This window comes from Budorcas taxicolor, chromosome 14 (assembly GCF_023091745.1).
Source record: "Budorcas taxicolor isolate Tak-1 chromosome 14, Takin1.1, whole genome shotgun sequence".
Classification (NCBI taxonomy): domain Eukaryota; kingdom Metazoa; phylum Chordata; class Mammalia; order Artiodactyla; family Bovidae; genus Budorcas; species Budorcas taxicolor.
Genome location: NC_068923.1, coordinates 30,330,123 through 30,345,052, shown reverse-complemented (window position 1 = coordinate 30,345,052; position 14,930 = coordinate 30,330,123). Strand labels below are relative to the sequence as shown.

The following is a 14,930-nucleotide window of genomic DNA, read 5'->3' as shown; positions in this document are numbered from 1 at the left end:
CAGCTGCGGGCAGAGGTTCAAGCGCAGCGGGTGTGGCCTGCCCCAGCTCGCCTCCCTCTTCAGTCCCCGTGTCCCCGGTGGGAGGGGAGCCAAGAGGTTTTCAGGGTCAGTATCACGGAAAGAGGAGGTGGTTTTGAAATCCAAACGGTACGCTGTTGCTAAGTGACTGTTGTGAACCTTGATGGCACTGAAATCTATGTACCGAGGCTGCCACCCCACCAGGGTCTCTCTGGGGCCACTTGTTCCTGGACCCAGAGCAGCTGGAGACTGGAATCACCAGATTGGGCGGCATTCCCAGCAGAGCCCTGGATTCCACGTGGTGGCGGCCGAGAGGCACTAGACGGTCTGGACAAGGGCCTTTCTGGGTTTTTCAAAGTGGAGAGGTGGGGATCGAGAGCAGGGAAAAATGTCCGGCCTCCCTGCTAGAAGCCCAAGGAAGCCTGGTCCTGCCTTCCACCAGCTCTGTTCCTGTCATGGCCTTGTGGCTCTGACCTCCAGTTCCTCGTTGGAGACACAGGGTGAACAGCACCCGCCTACTGAGTGAGTGGCTCTGAAGGCAAACATTCCTGGCTCTGCGGCTCTTTTCCTGCGTGCCTTTGAGCAAGTGACTTCATCTCTCTGTGCTGGACTTTCCTTGTTGTTTTAGTTTCCTGTGATTGCTATAACAGAGGACCACAAACTGGGTGACTTAACAAAACTCGAACCTCTCAGTTCTGGAGGCTAGAAGTCCAAAATCCAGAGTCAGCAGGGCCCTGCTCCCTCTGGAGGCTCTAGGAGAGAGTCCTTCCTTGCTTCTTCCAGCCTCTAGAAGTTGTTGGTGTACCTTGTGTCTGTATCACTCCCAGCTCCGCCTCTGCCTTCACCGTCACCTTCCAGAGGTGGGTTCTTCTCCAGGTGTTTCTTATGAGGCCCCTTGCTGATGAATTTAGGGCCATCTGGAGAAGCCAAAATGATCTCATCTTGAGAGCCTTTACTTAGTTGCACCCATGAAGACTCTTTTCAAATAAGGTTACATTCACAGGTCTTGGGGACTAGGACATAGACATATCACTGGGGGAGAGGGACACAGTTCAACCCACTACACTGGTTTATTAAATGAGGGTGACAATGGAGATTACACAGATTCATGCATCTCATGTTCTTTGTGCTATGCCCAGCACACAGCAAACCTTCAGTGTTTGCTTGTGTCATAATCCTCACCAAGTCATCATTTCATAATCACCATCACCATCATCACCACCATCACCACCATCATCACCATCACCACCACCATCACCATCACCACCACCATCATCACCACCACCATCACCACCACCACCATCACCACCACCACCATCACCACCATCACCACCATCACCACCACCACCACCATCACCACCACCACCACCATCACCACCACTACCACCACCACCATCACCACCACCACCACCATCACCACCACCACCATCACCACCACCATCACCATCACCTCCACCACCATCACCACCACCATCATCACCACCACCACCACCATCACCACCACCACCATCACCACCACCATCATCACCACCATCATCACCATCACCACCACCACCATCACCATCATCACCACCACCATCACCATCATGACCACCACCACCACCATCATCACCACCACCACCACCATCACCACCACCACCATCACCATCATCACCACCACCACCATCACCACCACCACCACCACCGCCATCACCACCACCACCATCACCACCATCATCACCATCACCACCATCATCATCACCACCACCATCACCACCACCACCACAATCCCCACCATCCCCACCATCATCACTACCACCATCACCACCACCATCATCACCACCACCATTACCACCACCACCACCATCACCACCACCATCACCACCACCACCATCACCACCATCACCATCACTACCACAACCACCACCACCACCACCACCACCATCACCACCACCATCATCACCACCACCATCACCACCACCACCACCACCATCATCATCACCATCACCATCATCACCATCACCACCACAATCCCCACCATCCCCACCATCATCACCACCACCATCACCACCACCGTCATCACCACCACCACCACCACCACCATCACCATCATCACCATCACCACCACCACCAGTCACCACCACCATCACCATCAGCACCACCATCACCACCACCACCACCACCACCACCATCATCACCACCATCACCACCATCTTCACTACCATCCCTAACGTTTGTGAAGAGGCTTTCCAAACTGAGCACATCTAAAACTAACTCTTGACTCTCATTCTTCAACCTCAGAAAACAGATACCTCTGTTTAAATAATCTTGGTTTCCTCTTTCTCTCTCCCACTTCATTACACCTGATAAGTCCTGTCTATTCTGCCTTCAAAATATATCCCCAGTGTGACTGCCGTCTCCCAGGATCACCACATCACACCCCTCCATGGGGCACTGTTCCCATTTTGGTGGCCATGAATGCCACCTCTGGGGTCATAGTCAGCCCCATGGTACTGCTCCCTGCCACCTCCATCCCCGTCTCCCAGTTCAAGCCCCACCACCTCTCACGTGGGTCATTGCAGTTGCCGTTGGCTGTCCTCTCAGCCCCTCTCAGCTGCAGCCCTCCTCTCACTTCATGCACAAAACCCTGACTGTCTCCTCTCCTCAAAAACTACAGACTTCTTAAAAACGCAGGTCAGATTGTCAGGTTGCTACCCCAAACCCTACACTGGTTGCCCCATCTCAGAGCAAAAGCCAAAGTCCTTATGGTAATCCCAGGTACATCACCTTTCCCTCTGCCCCCAGCCTTGAGCAACGCACACACATTTGCCCTTGCTGCTGCTTAGTCTAGAACACCTTCCCCCATTATCTTTGTGGGAAAGATCTCCCTCGTGTCGTTCGGGTTCTGCTTAGAAGACACGCTGTCATGGAGGCCTTGCCTGGCCACTTCAGGGTCATAGCTCAGCCAGAACCTCTCGAATCTCCACCATCTTCTGTTGTTGTTGTTGTTGTTGTTTTTTCCCCAAAGCACATCTGGCTCCCTGGCCCTGGCTGTTTACTTGTCTGTCGCATCGTCCACCCTCCCCCGTCACACTCCTGGAAGGAGACGCTGGGTTCTGGTGGCTGTCGAGTCCTCAGCCCCGAGTAGCTGTTAAGCTCGTGAGAAGCACTTTCTGGATGAGGGAGTGATTATGCGCAGAGCTCTGGTTTTGTGTGTGTCTTCCAGCTCTCCCAACAGCCACTGGCGTTGATGTGGTCCCCTCCTCATTTTGTCGGGCGCAAGAATAAATAAATGTCCCTGGACTACTGAACTCAAGATGGGTAGCAAAAAGATCTGAACCAACTAGTCTCTTGCCAGAACCCACTTTCCGAATCACCATCTGTCAGGAGGCAGAAACGAAAGACTGTGGTGACAGACCTTTGGAAATGGAAGCGTGCGATGGGGGTGCACCAGGGCGACAGTAGCCAAGCGCGGCACGTCTACGCAGATTGCTCCGAAATTATCTGGGTCTCCTTCCTGTTCAATTTTTCAAATTGTGAGAGCTTTTTTTGCTGCCTCCCTAGACAGTACAACATGAGGGGGAAAGAAACATGTCCGAGAGGCCCTGTTGCTCCATTGAGTTTTTACTGTCAGCCTTCGGTGGCCCGGAATGTTCTGGAAATGGGGCACTCAGGCTGCATGAATGTGCCCTTTATTCCAAAAACAGGTCAGTCCGTTTTCCGCCTTGAGTAAACGTGGTGTGTTGATAAGAATCAAATATTTCAGTGTGGGGCGGTGCAGAGATGCATTCTCAACTCTACCACTGAGATAACCTGTGTCCTTAAGCAGTTTTAATAGTAACTCTTACTCCCTGAGTCTCACCAGGTGCTAGGGACATTCCAAGTGCTTTATACTTATTAACTCATCAAGTTCCCCAAACCAATCTTGGGAATAAGTACACTTATTAACCCCAGTTACCCTCGGTGGCACAGTGGGTAGAGAATCTGCCTGTAATGCAGGAGACACAGGGGATGCAGGTTCAGTCCCTGGGTTGGGAAGATCCCCTGGAGGAGGGCACGGCTACCCACTCCAGTGTTCTTGCCTGGGGAATCCCATTGACAGAGGAACCTGGCAGGCTACAGTCCAGTGGGTCGCAAAGGGCTGGACATGACTGAGTGCCTGAGCATGCACACAGTCCCCACAACACCCCTTTGAGATGCATAGCACTGTGACCCCCGTTTTACAGATGAGGGGCCTGAGGCCACATGGCTCCAGGGCGACCCGTGCATGTAGTCACACGGTGAGGAAGTGGTTAACCCAGCATCCGCCTGTGTTAACTCAGCTTGTCTGGTGACCCCTCCTGGTTAAAGCCTGCCGGGACTCCTGGTCGTGACTCCTGGATAGAGGACAGTGCTCAAACTTCTTGGGGTGGTGTCAGGGGCCCCTGAGCCTGAGGCACTCATCCCTCCAGTCCATGTCCTAGCCCCTTCATCTTCACGCTCAGCCACGCACAACCACACTACTCAGGCCATGCCCTTGCCCTGCACCTAGCCTCTCCACTGCCTTCCTTGGAACGCACCATCCTTCCTCTTCTGACTGGTGACTTCCTGTCCACCCTCCAGGGACCAGGCCAAAGCCACCTGCTCCCTGAAGCCTCCAGTGACTCACCGTCCCCCACGCCCTTCTCCCTGCCCAGTGTCACTCTGCCCCAGGGCACCCTGAACCATGCGTCTTTGCTGCTTAGCTCACCTGTTAGCCCTGGCACCAAACCCAGGCCTCAGAGATAGGGACAGTTACAGCAAGGAGCAGTGTGCTTGCGCAAGGACCAGACTAAGAGCTTTCTGATTTCCCTGTGGTTTTTAAAAAATACGTGCCAGCCCAACAAAACAGCTCTGCGGCTGGTGTTCCAACCATGGGCCGCCAGTTTGAGGCTCCTGGGAGCTCCTCGGGGGTTCTAGTGCTTCACTCCAATGTCGGTGCGTAAACGAAGGAGGGAGAAAGGAAGGGAGGAGACAAGGAGGACTTACCTTCCTAGACCTGGCAATTTGGCTTCCATTAAAAAAAAAAAGCTGTATTCGTCTGCTCAAGCTGTTGTAACAAAATACCATAAAATGGGTGGCTTAAACATAAGAAATTTATTTTCTTCCCGTTTCTGGAGGCTGGAAGGCCAAGAGCAAGGTTCCATTCCTTTCTGTTTCTGGTGATGACTCTCTTCCTTGTAGGCAGCCACCTTCTAGCTGCATCCTCACATGGCCTCTGCTCGGTTTTAGTACTCGGAGAGAGCAAGCTCTCTGGTGTCTCTAAGAACACTAATTATATGGGATCAGGCCCCCATTGTTATGAGCTCATTTAACCACCATTAGAAGTCCCATTTCCAAACACAGTCACACTGGGGTTAGGGCTCCAACATGGCTTCCCAAGTAGTAAAGAAACAGCCTGCCAATCCAGGAGCCGTAAGAGACGTGGGTTTGATCCCTGGGTCAAGAATATCCCCTGCACTAGGAAATGGCAGCCCACTCCAGTATTCTTGCCTGGAAAATCCCATGGACAGAGGAGCCTGGTGGGCTACAGTCCATGGGGTCGCAAAGAGTTGGGTACGACCGAAGCGACTCAGCACGCATGCATATATTCAGGGTGTGGAGGACGCACTTTCAGTCCATATCACATGGCGTGCAGATCATTCAATCCACAGGTCTTTCCTGGGTCCTCACTGTGGGGATTCGGAAAACACCGAAGGCAAACAGCAGAGTCCAGTGGTCAAAATCACGGACTTTCCTATCAGGCAAATTCAAGTTTGATACCTAGCTCCACCACTTGCTGGCCGAGTGACCTCAGACCCTCTACCCAACTTCTCTGAGCCTCGCACACCTTATTATGAAAGGAGGACAGTGATACTGACCACACAGGGCTTGTGTGGGGGTGAAGTGAGATCCAGGCCTGTCCACCAGGCCCAGCATCGCTGGGGACCCCACTGGAGGAACAGTTACTGAGTGCATCCTCCGGGTATTGGGCTCTGAGCCGGGTGTGGGGTATCTGGTGGCGAGCAGGACAGAGTGATGCCTTCTTCTCATTCTTCCTCAAAGAGCCAGATGGTAGACAAGGAAATGTGTGATCAGGTAGCAAGCAAATCAGTTGTTGGCGAATGGGACATGAGCTGTGAAGAAATGAAACAGGCAGAGGGCAGGATGGGAGGAAAGCCCTCACTGGGGAGGTGAATTGGACAAGAAGCTGAGGCCAAAGACTTGGGGCAGAGTCTTCCGGGTGGGGAAGCGGCAGTTGTGAAGGCCTGAAAGTGGGCACACTGGGTGCCCGCACAAGCAGCTGTCACAAGGAATGCGACCCCACCCTCGGAGGCCACCACCCTGCGGGGACACGGGACCTCGGCCCAGCCCTCCAGCCCTGGAGCAGGGCGGAGCTGAACCAGCTGTCAGAGGGGAGCAGAGCCTTGACTGGAGTGCTGGGGGCAGCAGGACAGGGGAGGAGGAAGATTTGGCGTTGCGGCCGGGGTTAGGGGCCAGCGAGCATCCCTGCAGGGAGAGGGGAGTTCGGTTGAAGAGCCTGGAATCTGAGGGACCCTCAGAGATTGCTCAGGCCTGAGCACAGTCAGAGAGCAGTGTCAGGCCAGGAGCCCAAGCGCCCCATGGATGAGCTCGGCGTGAGCTGATGAGGCAGCAGCCCCCATTGCCACGGCCGGGTGGGCAGGCTGCTCGTTCTGGAGACTGGGCGCCCCACTCAAGATGCAGGGCCCGGGCGGAAATCCAGCGCTGTGAGTCACAACCAGATGTACAGCCTGTCAGGGGGAACCGGGGCCGAGGGGAACTGGTCACGGTTTCCTGGAAGCTTCCTGAGTGTGGAGGAGAGGTCTGCTGAGGACAGGTGCTGGGGGGCAGGGCTGAGCCAGGAGACCCGCTGGGGGACCGGCCCAGCTGCACTGTCAGCACCGGGGCCGAACTTTACGTGGCCACCGGGGGTGTCAGAGCCTGATGCCCGTGGACCCAGCTGAGGCGCATTTGGGGTCCTCCGTCTCCCCTCCCACAGCGTGTCTGGAGTTTCCCGGACTTCTGAGAGGTGGCATGCCCCTCGGGGTGTGGATGTGGGAAGAGCAGCCCAACTGGGACTTCTGCATTGTCGTCCCATAAACTTGGATCCAGATCCGTGGACTTCCACAAGCCCAGCCCGTCTCTGGCCCTGGGTCCTCTCACCTGCAAACCGATGGGATAAATTGGGAGCTCTCCAAGGTTCCGCTCAGGCAATTCCTTTGTCTTCCTCCCTATAGATAGCAGTGGGGGCTTCCCAGGTAGCCCTAGCGGTAAAGAACCCGCCTGCAATGCAGGAGACTTAATGAAACACGAGGTCGATCCCTGGGTTGGGAGGATCCTCTGGAGGAGGGCCTGGCAACCCACTCCAGCATTCTTGCCTGGAGAATCCCACAGACAGAGGAGCCTGGCAGGCTACAGTCCATAGAGTTGCACAGTGTTGGACACGACCGAAGCGACTCAGCACATGGATGAGAGACACTGAGGCCACGGAGCAAGGAGCCTGCTCTGAGGAAGCCCATTTGGAGCTTGGCCGGATATGCTCCCTTCCCCCACCACACCCCGTGTTCCAGTGTCCTGGAGCCCCTTCCTGATCTGCTTCCTGGCCCCTCTTACCCTCCCTCTCCTCTACCCGTGCTCCTCATCTGCAGACATGGAGGCTCTGCCATTCCTGGGGTGGGTGGGTCCCAAGTCTAAACCAAGAGAAGAACTCCCGGGGCATAGCCATCTGTGTGTACTCACTGGGATAAGCAGGTGGGACCTCCTCCAGCCACCTCCTGTCTGAATCCTACACATCCTTCAATCCAGTTCAGATGGCACCTCCACCAGGAAGCCTTCCAGATCTCCCCAGCCAGAGTCATCACCTTACCCAGCCTCCCCCAGGCAGCCCACTTGATAATTCTGCAGGTGCCATTTTTACTTTTGTTATTGTTGTTTAGTCGCTAAGTCGTGTCCGACTCTGCGACCCCATGGACTGTAGCTGGCCAAGCTCCACTGTCCATAGCGTTTCCCAGGCAAGAATACTAGAGTGGGTTGCCATTTCCTCCTCTAGGGGAATCTTCCTGATCCAGGGATCAAACTGACGTGTCCTGCACTGGCAGGTGGACTCTTTACCACTGAGCCACCAAGAAAGCCCCATTTTTTTTACTTACTAGTGTTGTAATTGTTTGTGCAAACATCGTAGCTCCCGTACACAATTACAAACTCACTGGACACAGTCACCAAATTGCCCCGTTTTGCCCATGCTCATCAGCAGCCCCCTCTTTGACATCTGATGTAGGGTTTGGATTCTAGTGTTGGGTGGATAGTTGCGGAATAAATGGAGTTTCCTTCCTTCTGTGTAGCAGAAAGAGTCTTTCCTTCCAGAATGAACGGTTGGATGTGTAAGAGCGTGTGTTCTATAGCTGCACTGGGTAGAATCAGCTCCACCGACACACAGCAGGACCCTGGACAAGTTTCTAACACTCGTGCCTCACTGTCCCCACGTGTAAAGCGAGGATCATCATTGCCTCCCCACCTCACAGGCTGGCTGTGAAGGTTAAATGAGTCATGCTTGTCAAGTGCTTGATGTCATGCCCAGCAGAGACCTACCTGATTCAGTAAGCGAAGTTGTTAGATTTTCTGACAGTCTGATATGTAAATTTTTCTTTGATTTTTTTTTTCCTTTTTTTAATATTACACCATCTTGCAGAATTCGAGTTTGGCTTTAGGTAGTTGCCAGGTCCTTTCCAATCCTTGCATTCACTGAACCTGTGTCGGGCATTCATTGCCATCTGTGGAGTCCCTGGATACGCTGGCTCGGAGCAGGGGGCAGGGAAGGGAGAGACGAGCCTTCGCTGGCGTAACTGCTCGCCTGCTCAGGGCTAGCAGCCACACGAAGTGCTCTTACTCAGTTCATGTGACTCGACAAATTTGGAATGTGTTGGGGAGAGAGAGTTTTTCCAGCTGTGAGTCAGTACATTTATGCTGTCTCACACACATATTTAAAAATTTTAGAAAGAGACTTTAGTGAGAATTCATTTATGAGTGCGAAGTGGACATCTCTGGAAACTGTGTTTTGACCCTGAAGGCAAATAATACTTAAGATATTTAATAAAGGGTTCAAAACAAGAGTCAAGGGAAAGAGAACACAGCTAGCTGCCTTTTTCCTTCTGTATTTTCAGCCGCTGAAGTGCACATTGGAGTACCCAATATAGCTTGGGTTTACAAAGCACCTCCTGGCTACCCCAGTTTATACTCAGCATAGTGGAAAAATAGATATGTGAAAGAAGGGAGGCAGAAGCAGCATTTACCAAGCACCAGTTATGTGCCAGATAATCGGAGCTGGGATGGGGGTACATGTCCCAAGTTCAAGAGACAGCGTGGGGAAAATGGAATAGTTGTGTTCAGACATGCTTGGGCTCAGACCTCAGCAGCCTACTTTTAGAATGTTATCTAAGGCCCATCTTAGCCCATTTTGTGGATGGCAAAACTAAGGCTCAGAGAAGAGAAAATAATTTGTCTATGGACACAAAGCTCTTAAGTGGTGGAAACCATATTCTAAACAAGGTTTGTTACCCTTCTGCCTAACGCCAAAGAAAGTAAGTGATAGAGCAGTTTTCAGATAGCACACAAGAGACAACACAGGATTATGTTAGCTGGGAGAAGGGAGACAAACACAGCGAGTTCTACAGTTGCACCCGCTGCTGCCTTGAAGCAGTTTTCAGAATTCAGTATGAGGAGGAATCGCCCCCCAAAAAGAAATATAAATAAACTACGTCTGTGAGTCTCCCTGTGGTGAAGAAATTTGGGTTAAACCAGTGTCCCCAAGGCTGAGTGTCCCCAGGAAGGAGGGAAGCAGGCACACCCATTCTCGGCGATAACACTTGCATATCCTAAGCAGGTACCACTTTCTCACAAACCAGTCCCTTTAACCACCTCCAGACATGATGGAGTGTGCACGCGCACACACGCACGCACACACACACACACACAGTTTACATGACTGAGCAGGCACACACACACGTTAGGGATGATGAAAAACCTGCGCGCGCGCGCGCACACACACACACACACTTGATATGACTGAGCGCGCACACATACACACGTTAGGGATGATGAAGAACCTGCTTTTCGTCCAGGCTGGTCCTCTCTGCACACACACACACACACACACAGTTGACACGACTGAGCACGGACACACACACACATTAGGGATGACAAAGAGCCTGTACACACACACACACATTAGGGATGACAAAGAACCTGCACACAACACACACACACACATTAGGGATGACGAAGAACCTGCTTTTTGTCCAGGCTGGTCCTGTCTGCTGTTGTTTACTTTGAAGAAAGAAACCAGCGCCCGCCCAAAGGGCTTGCGTTTCCAGCTCACTTACATCTCTTTTGCACGGGCTCATTTTCATAGACTCCCAGTCTCCAGGGAGCCGTGTCTTTCCCTCGGAAACATGAGCTGTAATCAAAGGTGTATTCATCCGCACACATCTGCTGACAGCCACACCGGAGCCATAGTTCTCCGAGGCCTAACAGAAGGCGGCTCAGGCCAGGTGCCCAGGGAGAATTCTTCCCTACACAAACCAGATTGCCCTGTGGTTGCTCTTTGTAAAGATGGCAGAGTCCCAGGCGGTGCTTCTCACATTGCCAGAGGACCTGAGGGGGCCAGGGGGCAAACAGGATTCCACCATCCGTTCAGCAAAGACTCTTCCCGGCCACCGTGTGCTGAGAACTGCAGACCCTGGGAATCCAGCTCTTCTGGTGACTTCCCATCACTGACAGGTATAAAGACCCAGCTTCTTAAAGGCCAGCGAGTCCCTGGGGGAACTGGCTCCTGTTCTTTCTCTGGCCTGCTTCCACTGCTGGGTGACCAGTGCTCCTCCTCCTGCCTCGGCCCTGCACACATTCCCTCTAGCTTTCTGGATTCTTCCTTCCTCTCTTGGCCAGGTTTGCTGCCGCTTGCCTTTCAGATCCAGCTGCCCTCCCCCAGGCCCTCCATCTGCCTCCCTGGTGATCTTGCCACCATTGCATGTGCCTCCCCGTCACGTCATTGGAGTCTCTTCTCCAGCCCAGCTGCAAGGGTGCATGCAGTCGCCTCAGTCATGTCTGACTCTGCAACACCATGGACTGTGGCCCACCAGGCTCCTTGGTTCGTAGGATTCTCCAAGCAAGAATACTGGAGTGGGTTGCCATTTCCTTCTCCAGGGGATCTTCCCAACCCAGGGATCAAACCCACGACTCTTAAGTCTCCTGCATTGCCAGGCAGATTCTTTACCACTAGCACCACCTGAGAAGTCCTGCAAGGGTAGGGCTCACTTTATCTCCCCAGTGCTGGCCTGAAACCAGTGCCCCATAGAGAGCTGTTGGAGGGAGACTTCCCTGGTGGTCCAGTGGTTAAGAATCTGCCTCGCAATGCAGGGGACTTGGGTTTGATCCCTGGTCGGGGAACTAAGATCCCACAGGTCAGGGAGCAACTAAGCCCATGTGCTCTGGAGCCCATGTACCACAAAGATAGATCTCAGGTGCTGCAACCAAGACTTGGTGCAGCCAAATAAATAAACAAATAGTTTTAAAAAGATTGCCGAAGGAATGAAGAGACAGCAGTGAGCAAATTAAACACTGCCCTGCCCGGTGCTGGGCACATCTTCTTGGAGTGTTGATGGTATTTGACAGTTTTCAGGGGAAATATTTGGGAACAAACACAGACCAGTTCTAGAGTAGCATTCAGTGTTCTTGTCCATGTTCGATGCTTCAAGTTGCACCTGCACACCCCGGGGAGGTTGTGAACTCAGCCTCCTCTATAGTCTCGAGTGGGGACATAGGGTCTTCGTGGAAGCGTAGGTTGGTGTTGGTGGAAGAGATGGCCCAGTTTGCCAGCAGCTCCAGCCATGGAGTCAAAGTTTAAGGGGCAACATAGGGAGTGGTGGGGAATAGAAAGACCATTCAATCAGGCCTGAGTTCAAACCTGTCACTGGATGTTTCCTCTCGGGGTGATTCGTGTGATCACCCTAAGATTCAGACTTGTTGTCTGCAAAGTGGGTATTGAGTACTTGCTCCTCAGAGCTGCTGTGATGAAGACAGAGAAGAAGCCTTGGAAGACCCCCTCAGTGCCCAGCTCAGAGCAAGCACTCAGGAAGTGGTGACTTTTGCACTCGTCCTTCACTGATCGCTCTTATGAATTAAAGGTGTTGTTGGTTTCCAAAGTGGAACATTTCCTGGTGCAAAGACAGGCAACTGAAGACCGCACTGCCGGCTTGCAGAATCATGGCTGCACAGAAGTGGCCTGTAACTTGCCACCTTCTTTGAACTTGACCTTCCTCTCTTGTGCTCAGTCCACAGTAGCCCCATCCCAAACCTGCTGATCCCAAATACAGTCCTCCATGGGTTCTTCACCCTCTCCTCAATATGAGGCCATCACCCCAGGACATCATGACCTGTTTACTAGACCCGGAATTTGTTACTCATCTGCTAAATGTTTGCCGAGTGAAAAAATGGACTGGAATAAACTGCGAGAGAGGGAGTAACCCTGGGTGTTTTTCTTCTTCTCCGAATGGTTAAAGCACTGTTCCTCTTTTTCCCCTGCCGTTGTCCAACCATCCGATGGGTTTAAACTAGGCCAGGAGGGGATAGGAGGGACCTGCAGGGAAAATCCTATGGGCAGATTTTTCCTTGTTGGGATTTTGTGCCTTTGATCATTTCCTGGGTGTGCTGAGCCAGAAAGACTGGAAATGTGTACACAGGAAGAGCTTGAAGGGCAGTGAAAAGCCTTTTCCTTCATTTATGCTGCTGCTCACAACGCGAGCGTCATTTCACGGCACTGAATCCCCTGTGCAGAAAGGAGGCAGGTTCTGTTTAGAGCTGTACTCGGCTGGTGAGGAAATTCAGGTCCCAGGGACGGCAGGACTCGGCATCAGATCACAACACAAGTGTGTGAGAGAACCAAGACCAGACTCAGATGTGTCATTTTCGAGACCAGTGCCCTTCCCCCCACACTGGTTAGGAAGGATCAAGTGTCTGATGCCCCCGTGTGAAGTTCAAGGTTGGGGGGGGGACTGCATTCATGGTCCTGTGCCTCCATTGCAGGGGGCCGTGGGTTTGATCCCTGGCCAGGGCACTAGGATCCTACGTGTATGTCCAAAAAAAGTGGGGAAAAAAAGAAAAGGCTAAATGGGAAAATGGAACTGATTCATTGAGACTCCCCAGCTCCAAGAAGAATTCACTGTTTGCAGCTCCAGCCAAGCCCCACTCCACACCTCTGTGCCCAGGAAGAAACACCTAGTCAGTTGGGGATAATAATGAGTAACACCAGTAATAATAGTAGCTAACATACTATTCTGTGTACGTGCATACTGTATCTAGCACCTACATGATTCTAAGCGCTTTGTGTGCGTTACCTTCCTGGGTCCTGCAGGGTGATTCAGAGTTAATTCGGGGAAGTGGGAGGACAGAGCATTGACTAGAGAGGGTCTAAGATAAGGTAGCCACATGGCTGCATGGAATCCAGGGGCTCAAAAAGCTTGGTCATTGGGAGCCCATAACACAGTGGGGCAAGGGGAAGGCGGCGTGATGAGCGTTGGCCAGACCTCGCGGGGTCAGAGGCCCTGGGGTGAGAAGTGTGGTCTTTGTCCTGAGACAAATGAGGGCATCCGTTAGCTGCTCCCACCTATGGCACCTCTATATACATACATTGTGCTTCCTCACCTTCAGGCTATTATGTATCTTTCTCCTTTTTTATACTGTGGCTTTCCTGAGGGTAAGGATTGGATCTTATTTATGTCTGTCTACTACCTAGCACAGAAGCAGGGTATGTGATTAGTCGATATGTGGATACCTCAATAAATGATTGCTCATCAGATATTTAATATGTTCAACATTTAATAATGGTTTGTTGTTGTTCAGTCACCAAGTCATGTCCAACTCTTTGCGACCCCATGGAGTGCAGTGCTCCAGGCTTCCCTGTCCTCCACTATCTCCCGGAATTTGCTCAGACTAATGTCCATTGAGCTGGTGATGCTATCTAACCATCCCATCCTCTGCTGCCCCCTTTTCCTTTTGCCTTCAATCTTTCCTAGCATCAGGGTCTTAACATGGTAATATTTAATAACTATTGCAGTCCAAGGGGTCGCAAAGCGTCGTACACGACTGAGCAACTGAACTACAACATACGTACTACATGTTTGTTATACACAGATATTAGTACCTAAAATATAACTTCTATTATGCAGGCATTGCTGCTCTAAAATGTTACATGTGTGCCGATAAAACCCTGCATTCTGATAAATTCAAAAATCACAGCATTTGGGGGACAATTGGCCTGAAGCAGAGTATTCACAATTCATATGACTCTGTAATGAAGCACAGTCCGAGTGACGATACCAGTCCAGTTCAAAGGGTGTAAGTTCTGAATTAGAATAAATACAATGACTATAGGGCCTGAGTGACTATAGGCCAATCAATACTGTTTTAAAGGGGAGGCGGAACTTGATGGAGGGGGCTAGCGAAGGGTTGAGGCTGCTGGGTGTAGAGGCAGAAGCAGGCAGATGTCTTCATCCCAAGTTCCTGGGGCAGAGCACTTTCAGGCCCTGCTGGAGTGTGGCCAGGATGGGTGGTCTCTTGAGCCCCCAGCCTGGGCACAAAGACCAGGGCAAACCGAGCCACACAAGCACCTCAGACAGAGCACGGGGCCACCGGAGCCGCGAGGAGGAGCTGGGAGGGCGGAACCCTGTGGCTTGCTCTGCTCAGCGGTGTGTACCTTGCATCCAGCCACCCTCACTTGGTGGTGCAAAGTATTAACATGCCAGGAACAGTTGCCTATGAGCCAGTGCAATGTCCAGGCTTTGTTGACGTCAGTTGCCTGTATGCCTTGTGTGCACTGAACCTCCTTGTGGAAGCACAGACAGCAGAACAAACATTCCGTAACG

The 14,930-nt window shown here is 52.2% G+C and overlaps 1 protein-coding gene across 5 annotated transcripts in view; it reads left to right on the top strand.

Moving 5' to 3' along the window:
* ZHX2 (zinc fingers and homeoboxes 2) overlaps positions 1–14,930 on the top strand; it is a 179,864-nt gene that overhangs the window by 66,149 nt on the left and 98,785 nt on the right. The gene's annotated exons all lie outside the window — the stretch shown is intronic.